This window comes from Macaca thibetana, chromosome 2, assembly GCF_024542745.1.
Source record: "Macaca thibetana thibetana isolate TM-01 chromosome 2, ASM2454274v1, whole genome shotgun sequence".
Taxonomy (NCBI): Eukaryota; Metazoa; Chordata; class Mammalia; order Primates; family Cercopithecidae; genus Macaca; species Macaca thibetana.
In genome coordinates, this window is record NC_065579.1 from 103,100,817 (window position 1) to 103,126,765 (window position 25,949).

The 25,949-nt window shown below is 43.8% G+C and overlaps 1 protein-coding gene across 1 annotated transcript in view; it reads right to left on the reverse strand.

Moving 5' to 3' along the window:
• The window catches only part of PRKAR2A (protein kinase cAMP-dependent type II regulatory subunit alpha), a 103,700-nt gene that overhangs the window by 64,763 nt on the left and 12,988 nt on the right, over positions 1-25,949 (reverse strand). The window lies entirely within an intron of this gene.

The window sequence follows — 25,949 nt, forward strand, 5'->3', positions numbered from 1 at the left end:
TCCCTTTTTGCAAGTCTTTTACAATAGACCTAAGTCCCTCAAAACCAAGCAGTGGGCGATTTCATAGTCTTCCAAACTCAATCACAAATAGTTGTTCAATGTGATCATATTAAGACAATATAGGAAATACAATATTTCTTTGAAAACAAACTCTTTATACCTTCAATATACTCAATCTGGCAATTTTATTTCTGCTCACATCTACGTTCCATCTAATTTGTATCATTCCAATTGAATAAGAAGTCTACCAAATTTATTGATAATGTTATGATATAAAATAGTGAAATTTTCTTTTTTTTTTTTTTTTTTTTTGAGATGGAGTCTCACTCTGTCACCTGGGCTGGAGTGCGGTGGCAAAATCTTGGCTCACTGCAAGCTCCACCTCCCAGACTGATGCCATTCTATGGCCTCAGCCTCCCGCATATCTGGGACTACAGGTACCCGCCACCAGGCCCAGCTATTTTTTTTGTATTTTTTTAGTAGAGATGGGGTTTCACTGTGTTAGCCAGGATGGTCTCCATCTCCTGACCTCATGATCCACCCATCACGGCCTCCCAAAGTGCTGGGATTACAGGCGTGAGCCACTGCACCCGGCTCGAAATTTTCTTCTTTAATATCCTTTAGGCCAAGTGAGATGGTTCACACCTGTCATCCCAGTGCTTTGGGAGGCCAAGGTGAGCAGATCACTTAAGGTCAGGAGTTCAAGATCAGCCTGGCCAACATGGTGAAACCCCATCTCTATTAAAAATACAAAAAAACCCAGCCAGGCATGGTGGCACATGCCTGTAATCCCAGCTACTCAGAAGGCTGAGGCATGAGAATCACTTGAACCCAGGAGGTAGAGATTGCAGTGAGCTGAGATCCTGCCACCGCACTCCAGCCTTGGCGACGGAGGAAGACTCTGTCTCAATAAAAAAATAAAGTAATAAATAAATAAATAAATAAAGTAATAAAGTTCTTTAAAGAGAATCCTCAGACCTGCTAGATAATAGCATTTATACTGCTTTTTAAAATAACTTAGGCCAGGCGTGGTGGCTCATGTCTGTAATTCCAGCACTTTGGGAGGCCAAGGCAGGTGGAACACCCAAGGTCAGGAGTTCAAGACCAGCCTGGCCAACATGGTGAAACCCAGTCTCTACTAAAAATACAAAAATTAGCCGGTGTGATGGTGCATGCCTGTAATCCCAGCTACTTGGGAGGCTGAGTCAGGAGAATCGCTTGAACCCAGGTGACGGAGGTTGCAGTGAGCCAAGATTGCGCCACTGCACTCCAACCTGGGTGACAGAATGAGACTCCATCTAAAAAAAAATAAATAAATAAAAATAAACATAGGCCAGGCATGGTGGTTCACGCCTGTAATCCCAGCACTTTGGGAGGCTGAGGCAGAGAGATCACGAGGTCAGGAGATCGAGACCATCCTGGCTAACATGGTGAAACCTCATCTCTACTAAAAATACAAAAAATTAGATGGGCGTGGTGGCGGATGCCTGTAGTCCAGCCACTCAGGAGGCTGAGGCAGAATGGCGTGAACCCAGGAGGTGGAGATTGCAGTGAGCCAAGATCGCATCACTGCACTCCAGCCTGGGCAATAGAGCAAGACTCTATCTCAAAATAAAATAAAGTAAAATAAAATAAAATAAAATAAAATAAAAATAAAAATAAAAGTAAATTAACTATTAAGTTATACTTCCCCCTGCCAATATGGGTGAGTTTTCACCTACCCATGGACAGTACATTAATCAGGAAAACGTACCACATGTCTTTATGTCAAAAAAAAACTCAAAAACTTTTTTTTTGACCTTTCACTTATCATTTTGTTACCTAAATTCTCACTAGTAAACCATATTATCTGCATAAGGTTTTTTCCTAACCTTCAAAGCTTAATCTGATTATTATTATTTTTTTTTTTTTTGAGACAGAATCTCGCTGTGTCACCCAGGCTGAGGTGCAGTGGCACAATCTTGGCTCACTGCAACCTCCATCTCCAGGTTCAAGCAATTCTCCTGTTTCAGCCTCCTGAGTAGCTGGGATTACAGGCACCCACAACCATGCCCGGCTAATTTTAGTATTTTTAGTAAAGATGGGGTTTCTCTATTTTGGCCAGGCTGGTCTCGAACTCCTGACCTCAAGTGATTCACCCGCCTCGGGCTCCCAAAGTGCTGGGATCATGGGCATGAGCCATCACATCCGGCCAAGATTATTTTTATTTTTTAAAAAACATGTTAAGACTTCCTGCCCTTTAAGAAAGAGAAATACGAGTATTAGGTAAAAACAAACTGAAAATGGCTCAGGGAGACAAATAAAATTAATGTAAGGCCTCTGTAACAAAAATAATCCCAGGAAGGAGGCAAATGCTCATTTATCATATGACTAGAATTATCTAGAACCAGTAGCCAATAATTTCCTTTGATCATTTGAAACACATGTGCCTGGACGGGCCTTGTGCCTCACGCGTGTAATGCCAGCACTTTGGGAGGCTGAGGCAGGACGATCGCTTGAGCCCAGGAGTTTGAGACCAGCCCGGGCAATACAACGAAATCCCATCTCTACCAAAAACAAACAAACAAACAAACAAAAAATTAGCTGGGAATTGTGCCATGGGCCTGTAGTTCCAGTTATTCAGGGGGCTAAGGTGAGAGGATCTCCTAAGCCCAGGGAGGCAGAGGCTGCAGTGAGCCGTGATCACACAACCACACTCCAGCCTGTCACTCAGGTAGACAGATCATATACCACTTTAGGTCCTCAACCCAGATATTGTGAGATTTCTATAATTAAAGCCCCAGTGAACATGACTACACTACCTAAAATTATAAAACACACAATGAAACAATTTAGCATGGGTGCTCTAAGGGAATATCTCAAAGGGTTAGAGATCATGATTACAGAACTATTATAAAATAAGAACAGTATATTTAAAACAAAGACATAAAAAAGAAGCAAAAAAATTTTAAAAAATGAAAAAGGAAGCAAAAGCATAAAGAAAAATTAAGATATGATTAAAAATGACCAGGGATAGGAGGACTGCTTGAGGCCTGAAGCTCGAGGCTAACCTGGGCAGCATGGAGAAACCTTGTCTCTACAAAAAATACAAAAATAAGCCAGACACGGTGGCATAAGCCTACTGTCCCAGCTACTTGGGAGAGAGAATCACATGAGCCCAGAGAGGTCAAGGTTGCAATAAGCCGTCATCACGCCACTGCACTCCACTCCAGCTTGGGTCACACAGTGAGACTTTGTCTCAAAAAACAAACAAAAATTTAAAATAAAATTTAAAAAAACAGGGGCCGGGCGCGGTGGCTCAAGCCTGTAATCCCAGCACTTTGGGAGGCCGAGACAGGTGGATCACGAGGTCAGGAGATCGAGACCATCCTGGCTAACCCGGTGAAACCCCGTCTCTACTAAAAAATACAAAAAACTAGCTGGGCGAGGTGGCGGGCGCCTGTAGTCCCAGCTACTCGGGAGGCTGAGGCAGGAGAATGGCGTGAACCCGGGAGGCGGAGCTTGCAGTGAGCTGAGATCCGGCCACTGCACTCCAGCCTGGGTGACAGAGCGAGACCCCATCTCAAAAAAAAAAAAAAACAAAAACAGGGAGACTTGGAAAAAATTGAACTTCTATGGAAAAAAGCAGTCATTGAAATTAAAAACTCTAGTGCCAGGCACTCTCTCTCAGAACATAACATCTTAAAATGCTGGAAAAATAATTGTAAAATATCATGACCAATAACCTATCACAACAATATTAATTTACATATACATATAAATTAAAAGGGAAATTAGAAAATACCTTGAAACAAAAACAAAAACAACATAACAAAATTTAGGGGATGCACCAAAAGCAGTGCTAAGAGTGAAATATATGGTTACAAATACCTACAATTAAAAAAAGAAGTATTTCTTCTTTTTTTGAGACAGAGTCTTGTTCTGTTGCCCAGTCTGGAGTGCAGTGGTGTGATCTCGGCTCACTGCAACCTTTGCCTCCCGGGTTTAAGCAATTCTCTTGCCTCAGCCTCCTATGTAGCTGGGATTACAGGCATGTGCCACCACGCTCGACTAATTTTTGTATTTTTAGTAGAGACGAGAGTTCACCATGTTGGCCAGGCTGGTCTCGAACTCCTGACCTGAAGTGATCTGCCCACCTCGGCCTCCCAAAGTGCAGAAATTACAGCGTGAGCCATGGTGCCCGTCCTGCAACTATTACTATTATTATTATTATTATTATTGTTTGTTTTGAGACAGAGTTCTGTTCTTGTTTCCCAGGCTGGAGTGCAATGGCACAATCTTGGCTCACTGCAGCCTCCACTGGGTTCAAGCAATTCTGCCTCAGCCTCCCGAGTAGCTAGGATTACAGGCACCTGCCACTAGGCCTGGCTAATTTTTTTTTGTATTTTTAGTAGAAATGGGGTTTCGACATGTTGGCTATGTCGAACTCCTGGCCTCAGATGATCCACTCACCTTGGCCTCACAAAGTGCTAGGATTACAGGCGTGAGCCACCATGCCCGGCCTGATTTTTGTATTTTTAGTAGAGACGGGACTTCACCATGTTAGCCAGACTGGTCTCAAATTACTGACCTCAAGTGATCCACCCACCTAGGCATCCTAAAGTGCTGGGATTACAGGCGTGAGCCACCGCACCTGGCCTTATATTGTTCTTCTGTATTAATTCTTTCATCTCTGAATTTAAAAAAATAAAAAATAGCTCAATATTGGTTGGTGCCTAATACACATTCATTCATTCAAAAAATAGTTACTGAGCCTTCCCATAACTGGCACTGTGCTATCCAGCAAGGAAATAAAGATGATTTAATATGGTCCCTTGTCTACAAAGACCTTTTAGGATCTAGTGGAAAAATCAACAACAACAAAATCATAATAGTGTGAAATATACTACAACAATGGCAAGTACAGAGTGCTCTGTGAGAGAGAGAGGAGATAGGTCCTGGGTCCAGAAACCATAAGGTCTAACTACAGTTGGGCTAGAAGGTAAATGAGCTTGTGATTTCAAGAAATGAAAGGAGTGTGTTATGGCATGAGTATAAGCAATGTGGGAAAAGAGTACAGATATCACGGTAAACCAATCTGGAAGCCATGCTGTGGCACAGCAATATTCAGAAGACTTAAACTGGTTGTTCCTCTGTATCCCCTGTCTCCTTCACCTGAGAGAAGGGGGCAAGAACAAATATATAAAGTACTTGATAAAGATTCTCTTGGAGGGGATTGAAAAACCAGTAGTAGTAATCTGGAGAGTAGTGATCAAAACTTAATGGGAGAGGAAGCCATAATTGAGAAAAGGGGAAAGAAAGATCCCTCTATCCAGAACCAGGCAATGACAAGGAAGTCCTCCAGTACAGAATACCTTTCCTCTTAATCCATTGATTCTGGTCGGGTGCGGTGGCTCACACCTGTAATTCCAGCACTTTGGGAGGCTGAGGCGGGTGGATCACCTGAGGTCAGGAGTTTGAGACCAGCCTGGCCAACAAGGCAAAACGCCGTCTCTAATAAAAATACAAAAATTAGTCAGGCGTGGTGGCTGGCGCCTATAATCCCAGCTACTCCAGAGGCTGAGGCAGGAAAATCGCTTGAACCTCGGCGGGGCGGAGGGTGCAGTGAGCCGAGATCGCACCACTTCACTCCAGCCTGGGCATAAGAGCGAACTCCGTCTTGGGGGGAAAAAAAAAATCCATTGATTCTGCACCTGCAGGCTCCCTGCTTGCACCCATTCCCTGACACCTCCAGTCCTTAACAGCTATAAGAACGCCGGAAAGAGGGTGAGACTTGGGCACCTCAAACAAGGTGGAATTGAGCAGAATCATTTTGGTTTTTTTGTTTTTGTGTGTGGTTTTCGTTTTATTTTTGAGACAGTCTGTTGCCCAGGTTGCAGTACACTGGCGTGATCTTGGCTCACTGCAACCCCCGCCTCCTGGGTTCAAGCAATTCTCATGCCTCAGCCACCTGAGTAGCTGGGACTACAGGTGCGCACCACCACGCCTGGCTAATTTATGTATTTTTTTATCGAAATGAGTTTCGCTCTTATTGCCCAGGCTTGAGTGTAATGGCACAGTCTCAGCTCACTGCAACCTCCACCTCCCAGGTTCAAGCGAATCTCCTGCCTCAGCCTCCCAAGTAGCTGGGATTACAGGCACCTGCCACCATGCCCAGTTAAATGTTTTTTGTATTTTTTTTAGAGACGGGGTTTTTTGTTTTTTGTTTTTTTGAGATGGAGACTTGCTCTGTCGCCCAGGCTGGAGTACAGTGGTGAGATCTTGGCTCGCTGCAAGCTCCACCTCCCGGGTTCACACCATTCTCCCAGCCTCCCGAGTAGCTGGGACTATAGATGCCTGCCACCACACCCAGCTAATGTTTTGTATTTTTAGTAGAGACGGGGTTTCAGTGTGTTAGCCAGGATGGTCTCAATCTCCTGACCTCATGATCCGCCCACCTTGGCCTCCCAAAGTGCTGGGATTACAGGCGTGAGCCACCGCGCCCAGCCTGTGTTTTTTTAGAGACAGAGTTTCACCACGTTGGCCAGGCTGGTCTTGAACTCCTGACAGGTGATCCATCTGCCTCAGCCTCCCAAAGTGCTAGGATTACAGGCGTGAGCCACCGCGCCTGGCCTGTTAATTTTTGTGTTTTTTTTGTAGAGACAGGGTTTTGCCACATTGGCCAGGCTGGTCATGAACTCCTGGCCTCAAGTGATCCGCCCACCTTGGCCTCCCAAAGTGCTGGGATTACAGGTGTTAGCCACCGCGCCTGGCCAAGCAGAACCATTTTGAAATGTTCACTGTGAGTGGATCGGCAGCGGACATAGCACTTCTGTTACAATATGAAGTACCTGGAGCAAAAGGAGTCATTGCAGACTAGATTATATAAAGATCACTTTGGTTATAGTTGATAGACAAAAGTAGTGGCTTAGGTTAGATGTGTGGCTTATGAACAGAAGGAAAACAAATAGATTCCAGAGATGAGAAAAAATCTATACAGTTTAGGCCAAGTGCAGTAGCTTACACCTGTAATCCCAGCACTCTGGGATCACTTGAGGTCAGAAGTTCGAGACTAACCTGGCAAATATGGTGAAACCCTGTCTCTACTAAAAATACAAAAAAAAAAATTAGCTGGGGGTGGTGGCGCACTCCTGTAATCCTAGCTACTCGGGAGTCTGAGGTAGAAGAATCACTTAACTTGGGAGGCAGAGGTTGCGGTGAGCCAAGATTGCGCCACTGCACTCCAGCCTCGGTGACAGAGCAAGACTCCATCTCAAAAAAAAAAAAAAAAAATTCTGTATAGTTTAGTGACAGACTCAATGTGTCAGTGCTTGCTCTACAAATGCCAATCAAATGAAATTATATCTCTACAACTATAAAAGACAAAGTATTCAATATGGATCTCATTCAATCTATAAATAAGGATGTTGTCATAAATTCTAAAATCATAAAATGTCAGTTACAAAGTATCTATGAAGTCATCTGGTCTGGCCATGACAAGTAGGCTTTCATCTCACATAGCAACTCTAGTTGAAGTCGCAGATCCACCCGAATCATTCTAGACTCTTTCCTCTCTTTCACTACTCACATCTACTTCATTAACAATTCCATCTGTTCTCCCTCCCACTTCGTCTCTCAAATCAGTCTACTTTCCTTGATCTCCACTATCATCCTAGTCTGAGGCACATCATTTCTTGCTTGGATGACTTGCAGTAGCCTCAAAACCTTTTTTCTCATTGCCAATCAATTCTCTTCACACTTATCAGAGTGATCTTAACATTGAGAAGGACAATTTGACAGTCTCTGTTAAAATTTTAAATGTAAACTGCCTTTAACCCAGGAACAATTCCAGTTCTAGGAATATGTTCTCAACAAAACTCACATATGGAGAGAAATATATATGTGTGTGTGTGTATACACATACACACACACATAGATGAATATATACATATATTTGTGTATATAATCATCCCTCAGTATCTGTGGGGAATTGGTTCCAGACCCCCATGGATACCATAATCTGAAGATACTCAGATCTGAAGATACTCAAAAATGTAGAACAGCCATAGTATTTGCATATAACCCATGCATATCTTACTGTGTACTTTATTTTATTTTATTTTTTGAGACAGAGTCTTGCTATGTCACCCAGGCTGGAGTATAGTGGCATGATCTCGGCTCAACGCAAGCTCCCCCTCCCAGGTTCACGCCATTCTGCTGCCTCAACTTCCCCAGCAGCTGGGACTACAGGCGGCCACCGCCATGCCCGGCTAATTTTTTTGTATTTTTAGTACAGACGGGGTTTCACCGTGTTAGCCAGGATGGTCTCGATCTCCTGACCTCGTGATCCGCCCGCCTTGGCCTCCCAAAGTGCTGGGATTATAGGCATGAGTACAAACCTCTACGTAGCCATTTAAATGAATGCAATGGGCCTATAAGAATTGACATGGGCCCGGGAGCAGTGGCTCATGCTTATAATCTCAGCATTTTGGGACGCCAAGGCAGGAGGATCATTTGAGCTCAGGAGTTTGAGACCAGCCCACGCAACACAGAAAGACCCCATGTCTTTACAAAAATTTTAAAAATTAGCCAGGCAAGGTGGCATGCACTTGATTCCCAGCTACTCAGGGGGCTGGGGTAGGGGATCCATTGAGCCCAGGAAGTCGAGGCTGCGGTGAGCCATGATTGTACCACTGCACTTCAACCTGGGCAAAAGAGGGAGACTATCTCTTAATTTTAATCTTAAAAATTAAAAAAAAAAATGGGGCAGGTGTAGTGGCTCAAGTCCGTAATCCCAGCCCTTTGGGAGGCCAAGATGGAATGATCACCAGCCTGGGCAATGTAATAAGACCTCATCTTTCCAAAAACAAGCAAACAAACAAAATTAATTAGTCAGGTACAGTGGCTAATGATTGTAGTCACAGCTACCTCAGACGCTGAGGTGGGAGGATGGCTTGAGCCTGGGAGGTCAAAGTTGCAGTGAACTGCGATCATGCCACTGTACTCTAGCCTGGGTGACAGAGCAAAAGACCCTGTCAGCCATAAAAGGGAATCATTACTGACATATGTGACTTGGATGAACCCCAAAAATATTTAAATAAAAGCAGTCAGACACAAAAAAAATCACATATTGTATGATTCCTTTTATATGAAATATCCAGAATAGTTAACCCATAGAGGCAAGCCAACTAACTGATGGTTGCCAGGAGATGAAAGGAGGGGAGAATGAAAAATGATTATTTATTGGGTACAGGTTGTTCTTCTGAGGGAATGAAAAGATGTTGCAACTAGAAAGCTGCAGTGGGTGCATAACATTGTGAATGTGCTAAATGCCACAAAATTATACACTTTAAAAAGATTAATTATATGTTGTTCGAATTTCACCTCAATTTTAAAAAAAGGCATTATGCAAAGTAAAAAGTAAGCCAGGCTCAAAAAAGACCACATATTGAATGATTCCATTTATGTAAAATGCCCAGAAAAGTTAAAACTAGAAAAACACAAAGTAGATTAGCAGTAGACTGGGGCTGCAGAGGGAATGGGGAGTGACTGCAAATAGACACAAAAGAGGGAACTTTTGGGGTAAAAAATGTTCTCAAAGTGTGGTGATAGCTGTACAAGTCTGTAAGTTTACTAAAAATAAATTGTACGCTTAAAATGGGTGAATTTTATGATATATAAATTACATCTCAATAAAGCACTTAAAAAAAAAAAAAACTATTGAAAGTCCTTCACCGTGAGTCATGTAAATCTTAAGTACTAGGAAAACAGGAAGGAAAAGAAACAAAGAGATGCGGGAATAAGCAGGAAAAAACTAGGACATTTTTCATCCATTTAGTAAATATTTACTATATGCTAGACATTGAGATTAGGGAGGGAACAAACCAAACCATCTGTCCTCATGGAGCTTATAGTCTAATTGTGACTAACAATAAACAAGCACATCCTACAACACAATGCAGCAATGACTCAGTAGGTTCCGAGGTGTAGTAACAAGAAAACAATTTACCACATCCTTTATTCATTTGGTGTTACAGGCAATTTTGAGCAGAAAAAGCTTTTTTTTTTTTTTTTTGAGACACGAGTCTCACTCTGTCGCCCAGGCTGGAGTGCAGTGGTGTGATCTCGGCTCACTGCAAGCTCCGCCTCCTGGGTTCACGCCATTCTCCTGCCTCAGTCTCCTGAGTAGCTGGGACTACAGGCGCCCGCCAAAATGCCTGGCTAATTTTTTGTATTTTTAGTAGAGATGGAGTTTCACCATGTGAGCCAGGATGGTCTCGATCTCCTGACCTCGTGATTCGCCCGCTTCGGCCTCCCAAAGTGCTGGGATTACAGGCGTGAGCCACCGCGCCCGGCCGTTTTGTTTTATTTTTAAGACAGAATTGCCCAGGTTGGAATGCAATGGTGCAATCTCTGCTCAACGCAGCCTCCACCTCCCAGGTTCAAGTGATTTTCCCGCCTCAGCCTCCCAAGTAGCTGGGAAACTACAGGCGCCCACCATCATGCCTGGCTAATTTTTGTATTTTCAGTAGAGACAGGGTTTTGCCATGTCAGCCAGGTTGGTCTTGAACTCCTGACCTGAGGTGATCTGCCCACCTCAGCCTCCCAAAGTGCTGGAATTATACACATGAGCCACTGCGCCCAGCCTTCAATTTACCAGTTCTAAAGCCCCTTGATATTCAGACGGTGCTGGCATGGTTTTGTGATGTGAGATATAAATATATACACACACTCAAACATACATACACACACACGCATATATACATACATACAAAGTATATGACATACATACATACATATTTTATATATTATATATATATGACTTAGCTCATACCTGACAAAGAGTAAGTTAGCTTTATTATGCTTTAAAAAAGAAGCTGGACGGGCAAGGTGGCTCACACTTGTAATCCCAGCACTTTGGGAGGCTGAGGCTGGCGGATCATGAGGTCAGGAGATCGAGACCATCCTAGCTAACACAGTGAAACCCCATCTCTACTAAAAATACAAAAAATTAGCCAGGCATGGTGGCAGGCGCCTATAGTTCCAGCTACTTGGGAGGCTGACGCAGAAGAATTGCTTGAACCTGGGAGGTGGAGGTTGCAGTCAGCCGAGATCGTGCCACTGCACTCCAGCCTGGGCAAACAGAGCAAGACTCTGTCTCAGAAAAAAAAAAAAAAAGAAGAAGAAGAAGAAGAATGAAAAGAGGGTCAGGAGTGGTGGCTCACGCCTGTAATCCCAGCACTTTGGGAGGCCAAGGCAGGCAGATCACGAGGTCAGGAGTTTGAGACCAGCCTGACCAACATGGTGAAACCCCATCTCTACTAAAAATACAAAAATTGGCCGGGCGTGGTGGCTCAAGCCTGTAATCCCAGCACTTTGGGAGGCCGAGATGGGCGGATCACGAGGTCAGGAGATCGAGACCATCCTGGCTAACACGGTGAAACCCCGTCTCTACTAAAAAAAATACAAAAAACTAGCCGGGCGACGTGGCGGGCGCCTGTAGTCCCAGCTACTCGGGAGGCTGAGGCAGGAGAATGGCGTGAACCTGGGAGGCGGAGCTTGCAGTGAGCTGAGATCCGGCCACTGCACTCCAGCCTGGGTGACAGAGCCAGACTCCGTCTCAAAAAAAAAAAATACAAAAATTAGCTGGGCGTTGTGGCACGCGCATGTAATCCCAGCTACTCAGGAGGCTGAGGCAGGAGAATCGCTTGAACCCGGAAGGTGGAAGTTGCAGTGAGCCAAGATCACGTCACTGCACTCCAGCATGGGCGTCAGAGCAAGACTCCATCTCAAAAAAAAAAAAAAAAAAAAGCTAGCTTTATTACTAATAGTTCTCCAACCTTACCTCCTGTACCTCTCCCCTGTTCCCATCTAACCATCTGAAACCCTCCTTCTACCTAGAAAAGGAACATTTTCACAGCCTGTGTGGGTATATCCACTGATATTCACCTTCTCATTCTACCAGGCAGTTCCCATAACCCTCCCCTAGAATCCTGTACATTTATAAGTGAAAACACCCTAGGCACATTGTAAGTGGTTCACTGTCTGTCTGGAGAATAGATCATGAACTCTTAGAAGACAGGCATTTTGTCAGACTCATTTCTAAATCTCCAGCACAGTGCTCAGCACATGGCCGATAAAAATTTACTAACTGGGGCCAAGGCAGGCAGATCACAAGGTCAAGAGATAGAGACCATCCCAGCCAACATGGTGAAACCCCGTCTCTACTAAACATACAAAAATTAGCTGGGCGTGGTGGCGCGCACCTGTAGTCCCAACTACTCAGGAGGCTAAGGCAGAATTGCTTGAACCTGGGAGGTGGGGGAATGCAGTGAGCCAAGATTGCGTCACTGCACTCCAGTCTTACGACAGAGCGAGACTCCGTCTCAAAAAAAAAAAATTATTAACTGGGTGTACAAATTGTCTTATCCAAACTTCAGCCTGCAGATAGTCTCTCAACAGCAGTACAGTATGGAATCAAAGCAATGTTCACCTCACCTAAGCCCCTCTTTTTCCAGGGCAACCACAGAGCAAGTTTACCCACCCAATCAATGCAAGTTTAAAAGGAGAGCTCCAAAGTATTATGAGGTTCCTTCTTAAGTTTATAAGCTTAAACATTTAGCAATAAACCAATTAAGGAGGCTGGGTATGGTGGCTCATGCCTGTAACCCCAGCACTTTATGAGGCCAAGGCAGGAGGATCACTTGAGCCCAGGAGTTCAAAACCAGCCTGGGCAACATAGCAAGACCCTATCACTTTAAAATAATAATAATAATAATGATAATAGGCCAGGTGCAGTGGCTCACACCTGTAATCTCAGCACTTTGGGAGGCTGAGGCAGGTGGATCACGAGGTCAAGAGATTGAGACCATCCTGGCCAAGATGGTAAAACCCCATCTCTACTAAAAATACAAAAATTAGCTGGGCATGGTGGCACATGCCTGTAGTCCCACTGACTCGGGAGGCTGAAGCAGGAGAATTGGAGGTTGCAGTGAGCTGAGACTGTGCCACTGTACTCCAGACTGGTGACAGAGCAAGACTATGTCTCAAAAAAAAAAAAAAAAAAAAAAAGGCTGGACATGGTGGCTCACGCCTGTAATCCCAACACTTTGGGAGGCTAAGGCAGGCGGATTACCTAAGGTCTGGAGTTCGAGACCAGCCTTGCTAACATGGTGAAACCCTGTCTCTACTAAAAATACAAAAAATTAGCCAGGCATTTTGGCTGGCGCCTGTAATTCCAGCTACTCAGGAGGCTGAGGCAGGAGAATCACTTGAATCCGGGGGGTGGAGGTTGCAGTGAGCCAAGATCGCACCGTTGCACTCCAGGCTGGGCAACAAGAACAAAACTCCATCTCAAAATAAATAAACAAAATAAATAAATAAATAAAATTAAAAATAAGATAATAATAAACCAAGTAAGGACTGAGGAAGAAAAGAGAGAGAAAAAACACTCCATATTTTAAAAACAAAAACAATGGAGACATCTTAACCAAGCAAAAAAAAGATTTGGTATGCTCTTTACAGCACAAGAGCTGTGAGCCCCAAATAAGACATGACATATCACTTAAAAAAAAAAAATTCCTTCATTTTAAGATTTTTGTTTCTTTTGAAAGCATTAGCATGTAGAGTTGCCATGCCACTGAGAAAGTGGAAGATTCTTATTCCTCCAAATTCATAAACCTTGCAATCTAGAAGAGGGGAGAAATCTAGCAGAGGAGAGAAATTGTTTTCCATTCCCAAATGTGCTAATTAACTATCCATAAACATTAACACTCTCTACAGCCAAAAGGTACCGCCTAACAAACTCTGCTATCTCAGCTGCCCTCTGTTCTGATGCAAAGCTGCAAAGAGGCAGATCAGGTTTCTCCACCATTTACATGCCAGCCAGGAAGTAGGCACTTCCAACCATACCCAAGGCATCCTGTTAAAAGCAAAAATCAGCCTATTAAGAAACCAAAAGCCAAAGAGCTACCCTGCCAAATTATTTGCACAAGAATTATCTGCTATATTTTCAAATAACCAAAACTATACCACTAATCTTTAGTCTAACTGTCATTTTACAATATAAGCCATTCATTTTTAATATCTGACAACACTCTGGAGAACAAAGCAAGTGTAACAATAAGAAGATTTCAACACAAAAGACAGGTTTGCATTATAGCTTCAGAACTTAAACTGGCCAGGTGCAGTGCCTCACATCCATAATCTTTGGGAGGCCAAGGCAGGGAGGACTGCTTGAGCCCAGGAGTTCAAGACAACTTTGGGCAACATAGTGAGACCCTGTCTCTACAAAAAAAATTTTTTTTAATTAGCCAGGCACAGTGGTGTGCACCTGTAGTGCCAGCTACTTGGGAGGCTGAGGTGGGAGGATGGCTTGAGCCAGGGAGCTTGAGCTGTAATCACACCACTGCACTCCAACCTGGGTGACACAGCAAGACCCTGTCTCAAAAAAAGAAAAGAGAACTTAAACTTCTCTGAGCCTCAGTATTCTCACAAATTCAGTGAGGGTAGTACCACTTACCACAAATGACCCAAGAGCAGACTTAATGACCCTATGTTTGGAAGTGCTGAGACAGTAAAATGTTAGGGATATTATAGTTTTGTGGAGGGTTTGTTTGCTGGTTTTTCAAAATTATTTATCTTTAAAATACTGCAGTTTCACATTTTTTTTCACAGCTGCTATTTTGCCATGTATACCTCATTCACTTTTTTTCTTTTTTTTTTTTTTTTGAGACAGAGTTTCTCTCTTGTTGCCCAGGCTGGAGTGCAGTGCTGCTATCTCGGCTCACGGCAACCTCTGCTTCCCGGGTTCAAGCGATTCTCCTGCCTCAGCCTCCCAAATAGCTGGGATTACAGGTGCCCACCACCACAACTGGCTAATTTTTGTATTGTTGATACAGACAGGGTTTCACCATGTTGGCCAGGCTGGTTTCGAACTCCTGACTTCAGGTGATCCGCCCGCCTTGACCTCCCAAAGTGCTGGGATTACAGGCGTGAACCACAACGCCCAGCCTCAAACATTTTTTGTTAGTTATGACTTTTGAGTTCCACTATGTGCAAGTATTATGCCAACCATTTTAAATGCATCATCACATATACCCTTCACAACAACCCTATTACCATCCCATTTTGTAGCTGAGGAGACTGAGACTCAGAGAATTGTACCCAAGGTCACACAGCTAGAAAGTGGTCAAGCCAGAATCTGAGTCATCTAAATTTGACAACTGAGGAAAAGTAAAAGTGTGAATCAATAAAATGTTTGTTTTACATATTTTGAAATAAATTCCACCATTTCATTATTTAATTATGAATCCTTAGCAATACAATGTTTATCAGAATCCCCCCAGCTTTTTCCTGCAGAAGGATCATGTTGCCTGCTTGCTTACTGCTGCCCCTACCAGACAGATGATAAGCTCCTATAGTCAAGAGCACTCTTATCCTCCCCTGTCCCAGTGCTGACCAGAGTGGACATCTGCTGAAATAACACAGGAAGGCAGTGGGGAAGCTGAAGGCCACAACAGTGTTTAGCCATACCACTGTGTCAACCTACCTCCTGTGACACTACTCCAAACCCCCACCTCCTTCTAGCTAGATAACCAGAGTTATCCTTTAGGAGTGGCTTTCTCACAGACTTCTCACTCTGCCTGCCACTTCCAACTTGGTCATAGGAGAGGGTGCCTGATCCAAGCTGGGCAAATCAGTGTTCTCATGCAAGGTAACTTGCTTGGAACAAGCATAGAACATACATGGTAACTTATTCCCAAAAGGGAATATGACCCAACCCAAGCCATATCCTTCTCTGGAATATTCCAAACTGGGGATACAGAATAGCTTACTCTTTTGTTTGGATCAGGAACAGATTTAGGCACTGTGGAGCCAATGGAGTAGATCTACCACAAGGGAATAAGAGGGTCATACATGCATTTTGGAAAGACTATTCTAATAGTAATATCACCAATGGAATAAGACATGCAGTGGGAAGACCAGTAATGGGCCTACTATAATAGTCCTAACAAAAAATGAAGAAAGCTTGAATGGTAACAGGAACAGAGAAAAGGAAACACATTAGGAAACATCTGGGGATTGCTTTTTGTCTCACTGGAAATACTGTCCTAAAACAGAGAACCTGCCTCCTTAACTCTCTTGCACACAGATGACTACTATGAACACTTGATTCATATGGTAAGTCCTTACCAAGTACCTAGAAACCAGTATGAATGAAGCACTTATAAGCATAGATTCTGAGCCAGGCTGCTTGGGTTCAAATCCAGTCACCTCACTTACTAGCAGTGTGACCTTGAATAAGTTACTTAACTTCTGCGCCTCACTTTCCTCATCTACAAAACCAGGATAATAACAGCACCTACCTCATAGGGTTGTTGCTGTGCAGAAAAGGAAACCCTTGAACTGGTTGATAAAAGACAAGTAGCAGTTCAGCAGAGAAACAAGAAGGGGAGGACAGCATTCCAGGCAGAAGGGAAGGCATATGCAAAGGAAAAGAAATGTGAAAAAGTGAGCTTGACTCATGACCATTGCGCTCTCCAGACCCACATTCCCAATGTTGGCTAAATGCCAGCTGGAACTCCAACTCCATGGGTTGGACTTGAAATTCAATAGGTCCAGAATAGAACCAATAAACTTCACAGTTCCTGTTCCTCCAGGCTCCTTATGTCAGGGGCAATGCCATGACCATCTCCAATCACACAATTTTAATTACTCCCCCATTTACTCCTAAACACACAGGCTGTAACAGTAGGTCAAGGGTGGAATGATTAGTCCAGCATAAGCCATGCCTCAGAGAAAGAGAAAGAACGTCTCCCTAAGTATAGGATCTGATTGTAGCAAGATCAGAGCAAGGAGTGGTAGGGATTGTGGGTCAAGTCAGAGATGACACAGAGCACTACTTACACAGGGGCAGAAACTTCAACTCTAGGAACACCAGCTATCTAGACCTAAAAGGATCATTCTCTGCTGTAAAGACCAGCTTTGCTTCAAGGCTTTCCCAGAACTAGGGAAATACCTCCTCCTACCCATCCCCACTCCCTTCCAGCCATTGCTATTTTTCCTGTCACAATTCTGTATTTTACAATCAAAATTCTTACTGATAATCTAACTTCCCAAGAATTTTTAAATATGCAAGTTCCCTGGTTTTGAGAGATATGAGTTCTATGATCAATAGAAACGATTACACAACCAATTACAGTTATCACACCAGACACTGGGTATTTAGCACACATTATCTTTAATTTTTACCATACCCTTGAAAGACAGTCAAGAACTCCCTTTTAAGAATGGAAACAAGGGACGGGCGCGGTGGCTCATGCCTGTAATCCCAGCACTTGGGGAGGCCTAGGCAGGCAGATCACGAGGTCAGGAGATCAAGACCATGGTGAAACCCCGTCTGTACTAAAAATACAAAAAATTAGCCGGGTGCGGCGGCAGGCGCCTGTAGTCCCAGCTACTCGGGAGGCTGAGGCAGGAGAATGGCGTGAACCCAGGAGGCAGTTTGCAGTGAGCCGAGATCGTGCCACTGCACTTCAGCCTAGGCAACAGAGTGAGACTCTGTCTCAAAAAAAAAAAAAAAAAGAATGGAAACAGGGCCAGGCGCAGTGGCTCATGACTGTAATCCCAGCACTTTGGGAGGCCAAGGCGGGCAGATCACTTGATGTCAGTTCGAGACCAGCCTGGTCAACATGGCGAAACCCCATCTCTACTATAGCTGGGCATGGTGGTGCATGCCTGTAATCCCAGCTACTCAGGAGGCTGGGGCAGGAGAACTGCTTGAACCCAGGAGGCAGAGGTTGCAGTGAGACAAGATTGCACCACTGTACTCCAGCCTGGGTGACAGGGCGAGATTCTGTCTCAAAAAAAAACAACATGGAGTTTCCCAGCATCCAGCCTGGCCCTGCCTCAGACCAGTTCTTCACACAGCTTGCATGGGGTATAAATATGATGATGTTCCTCCCCTTTATAAAGCTGTTTAAGGTGTCCCCAGCCTGTAGAAGCATCCCCCAAACTTCCATGGCCACAGAACCATTTCAAATTGATAGAACACCAGCTAGCACTCACAGTATCTACTGAATTGAATCTATATGCTTAGATTAGAGCAAAGAGAAGGAAAAAATGGCGGCAGTAACTGATGCCAAAAGAAAAAAATTATACTCTAATAAAAGAAAAAGCAAATTAGCAAAATTAAGTCATTCTCATTTTCCTAAGAACAAAATTTCACATATTCTGTAATTAAAACACAAGACACATGTTACAGACTAGTAATCAAATGAAAATAACAAATCAGGCCAGTTAGTACATCTGAATCATAGAATAATACGCAGATCCCAAGTCAAACATGTTCCTGATGCCCCAGGATGTTGGGTTTTTTTTTTTTTCCCTTTGAGACAAGGTCTCATTCTGTTGCCCAGGCTGGAGTGCAGTGGTGCAATCATGGCCTTGACTGGATGTGGGGCCACTGCATCAATATTGTTTAAAAGCTCCCAAGGCTGAAAACCACTGCTATAGAGGAAGGAAAGAATTGAGTGGAGGCTACAAGGGTAGAAAGCCAGTTTTCTCTGAATATACCTTATTTTACAGATTTGGCTTTGGAATCACAAATATTTTAAACAATTATAAAATTAAATTAGAAAAAGCAATCCCTAAAGCATAAAGCAAACTTACTATATACTGAATTGGAAAGAGAATCACACAAAGGACTATTTTAAGTGACTTTTTTTTTTTTTTAACCATAGAGACAAGGTCTCACCATGTTGTCCAGGCTGGTCTTGAACTCCTGGGCTCAAAGCAATCCGACCACCTCAGCTTCCTGAAGTGCTGGGATTACAGGTGTAAGCCACCGTGCCTGACCCTTCAAGCGACTTTAACTGGAAATCCTAATAAGGTATATTCTAAAGATAAGAACTCAAGAAAATCTGCAGTTTTTTCAGAAATCATACTTGGGACTGGTGTCTGAAGGGGGTGGGGAGGGGGTGCTGTCTTATGGGCTGAGCCCTCAACCTGTGAGATCTGTTGCTGTCTCCAGGAAGACAGTCAGAAATAAACGTGATAATACCCAGCTGGTGTCTGCTGAGTGGTGTGTGGAGGAAAAACACACTTATTTGGTCACAGAAGTCTTCTATGTTGATGACTGTTGTGGTACTGTGAGAGGAGAAGAAAAACACGGTTGGAGAGTTTTTTCTAACCGCAAGTCTAAAACCAAAAATGTAACAAGACTTGAACATCTTCCACCCTGGGCAAATAGGGAGACTCCATCTCTACCAAAAAAAACTTTTTTAATTAGCTGGGTACGGTGGTGCATGTCTGTGGTCCCAGCTACTGGGGAGGCCGAGGTGGGGGGATTGCTTGAACCTGCGAGGTCAGGGCTGCTGCGAGCCGTGATCACACCACTATAGTCCAGCTTGGGCAACAGAGAAATACCCTGTCTCTTAAAAAAAAAAAAAAAAAAAAAAAGATAGGGAAAAAACCTTCTACCAGAAATCAAGGACACTATGAAAGTCTACTAAGACCATAGCAAAAGGAAATCAGGAGGAAATCTGAAGAGGTTACCACTACAAAATGACAGGATAATATGAACATCAAGTAAGAACAAGGACCGGGGCTGGGTATGGTGGCTCACGCCTATAATCCCAGCACTTTGGGAAGCTAAGGCAGGTGGATCACTCGAGCGCAGGAGTTCAAGACCAGCCTGGCCAACATGGAGTAACCATGTCTCTATTAAAAATACAAAAATTAGCCAGGCGTGGTGGCAGGTGCCTGTAATCCCAGCTACTCGGAGGTTGAGGCAGGAGAATCACTTGAACCTGGGAGGAGGAGATTGCAGTGAGCTGAGATCATGCCATTGCACTCCAGCCTGGACGACAAGAGCAGAACTCCATCTAAAAATATATATACAAAAATTAGCTGGGCATGGTGGCATATGCCTATAATCCCAGCTACTCAGGGGAATTGCTTGAGCCCAGGAGGCAGAGGTTGCAGTGAGGTGAGTTCATGTCACTGCACTCCAGCCTGGGTAATAGAGCGAGACTGTCTCAAAAAAAAAAAAAAAAGAAAAAAGAAAAAAGAGCAGGGTAAGGGTTGAAAAAATTACCTATCCAGGTACCATGTTCACTACTTGGGTGATAAGATCATTCATATCCCAAACCTCAGGTGATATGAACTTTACACCTGTAACAAACCTGTACATTCCAAAATCATAAGAAAGAAAGAAAAAAAAAAAAACCCTGCACATGTACCTCCTGAACCTAAAATAAAAGTTGAATAAGAATGGCTATGAGGACAAGCATAATGGCTTATGCCCATGTAATCCCAACACTCTGGGAGGGCGAGGCGGGAGGATCACTTGAGGTCAGGAGTTTGAAACCAGCCTGGCCAACATGGGAAACCCTGTCTCTACTAAAAATACAAAAATTAGCCAGGCGTCATGGCGCATACCTGTAATCCCAGCTACCTGGGAGGATGAGGTAGGAGAATCACTTGAACCCAGGAGGCGGAGGTTGCAGTGAGCTGAGATCGCACCACTGCACTCCAGCTTGGGTGACAGAGTGAGATTCCATCTCAAAAAAGAAAAAGGAAAAAAAAGCAATGAACTCAAACATATAAAATATGGTTAAATTATTGAATTTACACTGATTTCTTTTTTTTTTTTTTTTTTGAGACGGAGTTTCAACTCGTTGCCCAGGCTGGAGTGCAATGGTGCACACAACCTCTGCCTCCCAGGTTCAAGCAATTCTCCTGCCTTAGCCTACCGAGTAGCTGGGATTACAGGCATACACTGCCACATCCGACTAATTTTTGTACTTTTAGTAGAGATGGGGTTTCTCCATGTTGGTCAGGCTGGTCTCAAACTCCCAACCTTAGGAATCTGCCCACCTTCGCCTCCCAAAGTGGTGGGATTAGAGGCATGAGGCCACCGCGCCAGACCTGATTTTCTTTTTCTAAGAAACAGTCTTGCTATGTTGCTCAGGCTGAAGAGCCGTGGCGATTCACAGGCACGATCCACATGTCTACTGCATCACACTAAAAACTCTTAAGGAGTAAGGATGGAGACTTTCCTGCTACCTTCTGTCGCGTACAGACCGTGGCACGCATGGACACTAAACATAAATTATTGGCCGGGCGCGGTGGCTCAAGCCTGTAATCCCAGCACTTTGGGAGGCCGAGATGGGCGGATCACGAGGTCAGGAGATCGAGATCATCCTGGCTAACACGGTGAAACCCCGTCTCTACTAAAAAATACAAAAAACTAGGCGGGCGAGGTGGCGGGCGCCTATAGTCCCAGCTACTCGGGAGTCTGAGGCAGGAGAATGGTGTGAACCTGGGAGGTGGAGCTTGCAGTGAGCTGAGATCCGGCCACTGCAATCCAGCCTGGGCGACAGAGCGAGACTCCGACTCAAAAAAAAAATAAATAAATAAATAAATTATTAGCTGGGCATGGTGGCATGTGCCTATAATCCCAGCTACCTGGGAGGCTGAGGCACAAGAATTGCTTAAACCCGGGAGGCAAAGGTTTCAGTGAGCCAAGATTGCGCCACTGCACTCCAGACTGGACAAGAGAGAAATTCTGTCTCAAAAGAAAAAAATTAAATTCAATTAAAAAATAGACTGAAAGAATGATTTCCTATTACCCAAGCTGGAAAGGACCAAAGGCCACATCCCCCTTCTGGTATATGTCTTGTCATCAATTCACATCTGGCGCCTAATTTCAGTAGAATTATATATAATAGGAATATAAAACTATTCTGTCACTAACTGGTATACTTGCATACAATTCTGATGCTAACTCTAGGTGGTTAGCATCAGATTTTAGAAGTTAAAAGGCAAGATGCCCAACAAGACTGCCCTTACTTCAGATGGTAGTTATACTTTGGGGATCCCAGGACACCTGTACTTCTAATCAACTCATTACAAATTCAGGGATTCCGGCAGGGCACAGTGACTCCCAGCACTGAGAGGCTAAGGCAGCACGATCACTGGAGCCCAGGAGTTTGAGACCAGCCTGGGCAACATAGAGAGGCCCCCATCTCTATGAATAATTTTAAAAATTAGCCAGATGTGGTGCCACGCACCTCTGGTTCTAGCTACTAGGGAGGCTGAGGTAGGAGGATTGCCTGAGCCCAGGAGGTCAAGGCTGCAGTGAGCTATGATCGCACCACCGCACTCCAGCCTGGGTGACAGAGCAAGACCCTTGTCTCAAAAAACTTCAGGGGTTCCCATGACCCCTCTGGTTCAACATTCACTAGAACTCACAGAACTCAGAAAAGCACTGTATTTAACAATTACAGTTTTATTATAAAGGATACAAATTTGGGCCAGTGAAATGAAGAGATACACAGCAAGGTCTGTAAGGGTCCTGAACACAAACTTCTGTCCCCTTTCCCCATGGAATCACCCTCCCAGCCCATCAATGAATTTACCTACCAGGATGATCCACCAATTTTGTGTTCAGAGTTTTTACTGGGGTTTCATATAGACATGATTGAATCATTGGCCACATAACTCAACTCAACCTCCAGCCCCCTTTTTCTCCCCAGAGATTAGACTGCCTCAAAACATCAGCCCTCTAATCACATGGTTGGTCTTTCTGGTGACAAGTCCCCATCCTGAATCATCTCATTAACATAAACTCAGGTATGATCCAAAAGGCTCACGAATAACAAAGAAAGATATTTCTATCACTTGGAAAATTCCAAAGGTTTTAGACATACAATGCCAGGAACCCCAGGAAAAAGGCTGGTCACATTCTTTATTATACATCAAAAAACAAACTTAAAACTCTCTACTCTAGGTGAATAGGGTTGTAAATTAAAAAAAAAAAAAAAAAAAGTAATTAAAAAAAACCTCTCTAGTCAACTTACAAAAATAAAGATTAACATAGAAAAAGATATGCAAGGCCACTGATGCCCACTCATTTAAGGGGCATTAAACTCCACTCTGAAGTAAGAGCAGTCTTGTTGAAAATTGTTAGGATTTCAGATACCACTCATCTACTAAGCATTTTTTAAATTTGGTGTGCATTAAAGTTAACCATATCCAGAATTATCTGATGATGGCTACAAAAAAGCCCTGGAGTACCACCACCAACATAGGGCTTCTTTTTGTTTGGGCTGAGAAACCAACCCACTAGTTCAGCGTTGGATGCTTGATCTAGAAATGCCAAGACACATCACCTGCCCTATCAAAAATCATGGAGTCACCAAACACAAAGTTCCAATAATCTTCCCCAAAAAACAACATGACAATTCTTACCACTGAGTTTGATGAAAAAAAAAAAAAGAACAGAATAAGAAAGAACATAAGTATGTTTACTGATAGCATGAAGTAAACTCTTTGAATTAAAATTTTACTTTTAAAATACTGGATGCCTCGAAAAAACAAAAGCACATGTATCCCTTCATTCTGAGAAATTCATTAGGCAATTACATCATTCTGCAAACATCACAGAGTGTACTTACACAAACCTAGATGGTATAGCCTACAACACACCTAGAATATATGGTCAAGCCCATTACTCCTAGGCTATTTGTATATCTAAACATAGAAAATGTATGGTAAAAATATGATATAAAAGTAATTTCACACTTGTGTACGGCACTTGCAGGACTGGAAGCTATTTTGGGTGAAGTCAGTGAGTGGTAAGTGAGTGTGAAGGTCTAGGACATTACTGTACACTAACTTAGACTTTATAAACACTGTATCCTTAGACTATACAATCTATAAAAAATGTTTTTTCTTCAATTATAACCTTAACTTAATATAACTTTTACTTTATAAACCTTCAATTTTTTTTTTTTTTTTTTTTTTTTTGGGACGGAGTCTCGCTCTATCGCCCAGGCTGGAGTGCAGTGGCGCGATCTCTGCTCACTGCAAGCTCCGCCTCCCGGGTTCACGCCATTCTCCTGCCTCAGCCTCCCGAGCAGCTGGGACTACAGGCGCCCGCCACCTCGCCCGGCTCGTTTTTTTTTTTTTAGTGGAGACGGGGTTTCACCGTGTTAGCCAGGATGGTCTCGATCTCCTGACCTCGTGATCCGCCCGTCTCGGCCTCCCAAAGTGCTGGGATTACAGGCTTGAGCCACCGCGCCCGGCCTTTTTTTTTTTTTTTTTTTTTTGAGATGGAGTCTTGCTCTGTCGCCCAGGCTTGAGTGCAATCATGGTGCGATCTTGGCTCACTGCAACCTCCACCTCCCAGGTTCAAGTGATTCTCCTGCCTCAGCCTCCCGAGTAGCTGGGATTACAGATCCCCACCACCACGCCTGGTTAATTTTTGTATCTTTAATAGAGACAGGGTTTCAACACGTTGGTCAGGCTGGTCTCAAACTCCTGACCTCAGGCGATCCACCCGCCTCTGCCTCCTAAAGTGCTGGGATTACAGGTGTGAGCCACTGCACCTGGCCTAACTTTAATTTTTTTTCTAACTTTTTTTTTTTCTTTTTTTAAAGAAATTAAGTCTCCTTATGTTGCACAGGCTAGACTGCAGCAGCTACCAACAGGTGAGATCATGGTCCACAACAGCCTCAAACTCCTGGCTCAAGCAGTTCTCTTGCTTCAGCCTCAGAGTAGCTGGGACTACAGACACTCAGCTCTTCTTTTTGACTCTTTTGTAATAACATTTACCTTAATACACAAAGGCACTGTACAGGTAGACAAAAATATTTTGTTGGATGGGAACAGTGGCCCACACTTGTAATCCAAGAACTTTAGGAGGCCGAGGCAGAAGAATTGCTTGAGCCCGAAAGTTCAAGACCAGCCAAGGCAACGTGGTGACACTTCATCTCTACAAAAAAATAGAAAAAAACTAGCCAAGTGTGGTGGCCAGTGCTTGTGGTCCTAGCTACTCCAGGCTGAGGTGAGAGGATCTTGCTTAAACCCAAAAAGCTGAGGTTGCAGTGAGCTCTGATGGCACCTGGGCAACAGAGCGAGATCCTGTCTCCAAAAAAAAAAGAAAGAAAAATTTATTTACATTCCTATCCTTTAAGCCTTTTTTTCTTTTTTTAAAACCGGATACAGTGGTTCATGCCTATAATCCCAGTACTTTGTTTTCTTCTTGTTTTTTTTTTGTTTGTTTTGAGACAGAGCCTCACTCTATCGCCCAGGCCAGAGTACAGTAGTGCAATCTCAGCTCACTGAAACCTCCGCTTCCCAGGTTCAAGCAATTCTCCTGCTTCAGCCTCCCAAGTAGCTGGGACTACACGCACATATCACCATACCCGGCTAATTTTTTTAATTTTTGGTAGAGACGGGGTTTCACCATGTTGGCCAAGCTGGTCTCAAACTCCTGACCACAAATGATCTACCCACCTTGGCCTTCCAAAGTGCTGGGATTACAGGTGTGAGCCATTGCACCCAGTTCAAGTGAGGCAGGCAGATCACTTGAGCCCAAGAGTTTGAGACCAGCCTGGGCAACATAGCAAAATCTCCACTCTATTAAAACAGAAACAAATGAAAATGAAGGCTGGGTGCAGTGGTTCACGCCTGTAATCCCAGCACTTTGGGAGGCCCAGGTGGGCAGACCGCCTAAGGTCAGGAGTTCAAGGCCAGCCTGGTCAACATGGCAAAACCCCGTCTCTACTAAAAATACAAAAATTCGTTGTGCATGGTGGCACGAACCTATAGTCCCAGCTACTTAGGAGGCTGGGGCAGGAGAATAGCTTGAACCTGGGAGGCAGATGTTGCAGTGAGCCGAGATCGCGCCACTGTACTCCAGCCTGGGCAACAGAGCAAGACTCCATCTCAAAAATAAATTTAAAAAAAAAATATATATATATATATACACACACACACACACACACACACTAAACATTTTTGTTAAAAACTAAGACACAAACTGGGCACGGTGGCTCACATCTGTAATCCCAACATTTTGGAAAGTTGAGGCAGGTGGATCACCTGAGGTCAGGAGTTCGAAACCAGCCTAGCTCACATGGAGAAACCCCGTCTCTACTAAAAATACAAAGAACAAATTA